The following is a 4,151-nucleotide window of genomic DNA, read 5'->3' as shown; positions in this document are numbered from 1 at the left end:
ATTTCTACAACCAAAATAGTTGATTTTAATGTCAACGAGTTTCATTTTGTGAGAGGACCTCCATTTATGTAATTTTTCGCCTTCAAATTGCATAAAAAGAAATTTTTTTTCTGAGTTGATTTCTTGTTACTTTTTTGAGGCCATTAGTGAGTTTATCTAGATATCTAGAGTATTGTTTTAGATGTATTGGGTCAAAAAAGGTTGACAATTGAATTATTTAACAAAAATACATAGGACTGTATTTTTTTGACAACATTTGTTACCCAAATTTTAGGCATATGACAAGGTCATCTATATTTTTTTAAAAAAAAAAATTGAAGGGGGGGTGATGCATTATACACTATTTACTATTGCAAAAAAAAGAAAAAAAAAAAAGAAAAGAGAGAGATTTGGCTTGTGAGCCATGCCTCTTTCATAAGCCTTGTGCACAAGCTAGATTTTTTTAATTATAGGCTAGACACGTAGATAGGTCCACATACGTAGCCTGTTTGTTATTTATTTAATTTTTAATTTAATGTATTTTAACCCCTTAAAATAAAAAAAATACATGATTAAAAAGAAACCCTCATTTTGGCATCAAACTTTAACAAAATTAGAGCTATTTATTTTTTAATTTTAATTCCACACACATCCTCTATTTTATTTTTTAATAAAATTGTTGTTTGATATAAAAAATGTCTCTTATACCCTATTGACATATAATTGAATGAAAAATATTAATTTTGGGGAATGATTGTTTTTAAATCTAAAATGATATATAATCTAAATTGCAGGTTTGGTAAGTTAATTTTGGTTAACTCGTGTTTTTTTATTTGTTAGTTGTTGAATTAAATATTTTTATTATCAATTTTTTTTAATATTCATTTTAAAAAAACATGCTTGCAAATTCATTTTTTTTTTTTTTGTAAAAAAAATCATTCAATCATCAAATACAAAAAAAAGAAGAAGCAAAACTATGGCCACTATTGTAGGGTCAAAACCTTGGAGGAACATGGAAAAAAAAAGGTGGGTGAGCAAATACATCATTTGCACGAGAAACCTCAAGAAATGACAGATGAACAAACCAGAAGAATTAACATTTTAAGTTGCTGTTGGATCATGAAATGACTACGTATTTTGAAGTCTTTCATGACCAATAAGGCATCGGAGAGGGAAAAAAGCAACAACTGACTCTTTGTTCCTAATGGGGAAGATCAGACGGTTATAAACTTGAGATCAGGAGAAGGAATTAATAGTGATTGTTCCCGTGGCACTAGATAATCCACCCCTCTCTTTGACTCCTTGTCTACTTTTCTTTCTGATACTTCGAATGTGAATGAGAAACAGTAAACTATCAAGAATGGTAAAAAGGGTAGGTTGTTTTATTTATATATATATGGTAATTAGTTCGATTTTTTTATGACATAATCCATCTTTTCTTATATGTGTGTGTGTGTGTGTGTGTGTGTGTGTGTATATTAATTTTCTACTGTTTCTAAAAAAAACATACTAGGTTTCAGATCTCACAGTTCACTTTGAATTTAAATATTATTTAGATAGAAAAAATAAAATAATAAAAAATTAAGTAGTCATTTTTATCATCTACTTAATTATATGCATTTAACTTAAATTCAATATATAATTACATTTCAAAAGATAAAACTTGACTGAAGGAGACACAAAATTAAGGATCCCCAGCAAAGAAAAGAAGAAATTGACTACTAATAATTAAACTATTAAATTACTAATTAATAAATTATATATATATATGGTTAGTTGGGTTCATATATTTAATTTCTGCACATTGTACAGAAACAATTCTTCGTAAAAATATGACCTGCTAATTAATTATATACAGAAAGTTTGGTTCTTATTTTCCTCTATACAGAAGACATTTATGATTTGCCTTTTCTCACTACTCTTTTTTTCCTTCTCAATTTGTGTAAGAAAACAAAAATTGAGTTGTCAATTTCGACATTTTTAGGGAGGCCTTGCTCACGTATTCCGTGTGAACATTACCAAACACGCGTTTGACAATCGTCATCTCTATTTATCCATGCAAATCGTCATCGTGAAATCGTCATCACTTGCGTAAGTTCTGTGCCAATTATTGGGTATAAAACCATTCTCCCACACCTTCAAGTACTCACAAAATCCCACACTCTATCTATTTCAGCAACAAAAATCAATCAATCCAACTAACATACTTCTTTTCCCCTACACTTCCAGCAATTAAGATGGGAGTACAGCCTCACATCCTCCTTGTCACATTCCCGGCTCAAGGTCACATAAATCCAGCCCTTCAATTTGCCAAACGTTTAGTAGCCATTGGTGCACACGTCACCTTTTCTACAAGCATGGGTGCCGAACGTCGGATGTCCAAAACCGGAACTTATCCTAAAGGCTTATCTTTTGCTGCCTTTGAAGATGGTTCCGAACATGGGTTCAGACCCAGTGATGATATCGACCACTACTTCACCGAGCTCAGGCTAGTAGGCTCAAAATCTCTGGCTGAACTTATTGCGGCGAGTTCCAAGAATGGCCGGCCATTTACGTGTGTGGTTTACTCCAATCTCATACCATGGGTGGCGAAGGTGGCACGTGAACTAAACCTCCCTTCAACGCTTCTGTGGAACCAATCTCCTGCTCTTTTAGACATCTTCTACTACTACTTCAACGGCTATGGTGATACTATCAGGGAGAATATCAATGATCCAACGTTTTCGCTGAAATTACCCGGTTTGCCTCCTCTTGGCGGCCGCGACTTACCCTCATTTTTCAATCCTAGAAATACACATGCTTTCGCAATCCCGGTAAATAGAGAGCATATAGAAGTCCTTGATGAAGAAACCAACCCAAAAGTTCTTGTCAACACATTTGATGCATTAGAGTGTGAGGCTTTGAATTCAATAGGCAAGTTTAAGTTGGTTGGTGTTGGCCCTCTGATTCCATCAGCCTTTCTGGATGGAGAAGATTCAACGGACACTTCTTTTGGTGTGATCTTTTTCAAGGCTCAAAGGACCACATAGAATGGCTTAACTCGAAGCCTGAATCCTCTGTGATTTATATAGCGTTTGGAAGCATATCCGCTCTGTCAAAGCCACAAAAGGAGGAAATGGCTCGTGCCTTGCTAGAAACTGGCCGTCCATTTTTGTGGGTCATAAGAGCAGATAGGGGAGAGGAGAAAGAGGAAGATAAGCTGAGCTGCAAGGAAGAGCTTGAAAAGCAAGGAAAGATAGTGCCGTGGTGTTCTCAAGTGGAGGTTTTGTCACATCCATCAATAGGCTGTTTCGTGACACATTGCGGGTGGAACTCAACTTTTGAGAGCTTGGCTTCCGGGGTGCCAATGGTGGCTTTTCCACAGTGGACTGACCAATTGACGAATGCTAAGATGGTTGAAGATGTATGGAAGACGGGGGTGAGAGTCACGAGTTCCAACAAAGAAGGGGTAGTTGAAGGCGAGGAGATAGAGAGATGCTTGGAGGTGGTCATGGGAGGTGGAGAACGAGGAAAAGAGATGAGAAAGAATGCCAAGAAATGGAAGGAATTGGCAAGACAAAGTACTAAAGAAGGTGGCTCTTCTTACAATAATCTGAAGGCTTTTGTCGACGAGATTGCAGGAGCAGCTACGTCGTCAGAAATATAAGATTTGGTCTATTTGTTTGTTAGAAGTTATTTTTTTTTTGAAAAGTAAATTTTAAAAAAATAAAATATTTTTTGATGTTTGATAATGTAATAAAAAATAAATTGAAAAATAATAAAATTATATCATAAAAATTAAATTAAAAAATAATTTATTAATATTTTATTTTCTGATATTTTGCTGTAATGAATAATCTAATCTAGAAACCAACCGAGGTGGGATTAAACCCTTTGAAGTTATTTCCTTTATCATGTAAGTAAAATCTTTAAATTTCTTCATGTAAAACAAGTTCTTATTTTTTATTATTAATAATAAAATCTTTCTGTACTTTGACTAGAAAATGAGGCATACGTGTTCATTTTGTAATTAATCAAGTCCCTAGCTTGCCTGCTTGATGCTACCTTCCCAATGCCGTTCCCCAGATCAACTGCAAATTTCATTCCTTCTCTTCCCTCACGTATTATTCTAAAAGGCTTGTATGATCTGTTTTAAATAAGATTAATTACCCAAATTTAGTAAATGAGTTTAA

At 34.1% G+C, this 4,151-nt stretch overlaps 1 pseudogene; it reads left to right on the top strand.

Annotated features, from left to right (window-relative positions):
* The first annotated feature begins 2,115 nt into the window (after nt 1–2,115).
* Nucleotides 2,116–3,876, top strand: LOC118032533 (UDP-glycosyltransferase 75C1-like; annotated as a pseudogene).
* The last annotated feature ends 275 nt before the right edge of the window (nt 3,877–4,151 follow it).

Source organism: Populus alba, chromosome 6 (assembly GCF_005239225.2).
Source record: "Populus alba chromosome 6, ASM523922v2, whole genome shotgun sequence".
Lineage (NCBI taxonomy): Eukaryota > Viridiplantae > Streptophyta > Magnoliopsida > Malpighiales > Salicaceae > Populus > Populus alba.
The sequence above is the reverse complement of the archived record's forward strand: the minus strand, read 5'-3'. Positions and strand labels throughout refer to the sequence as shown.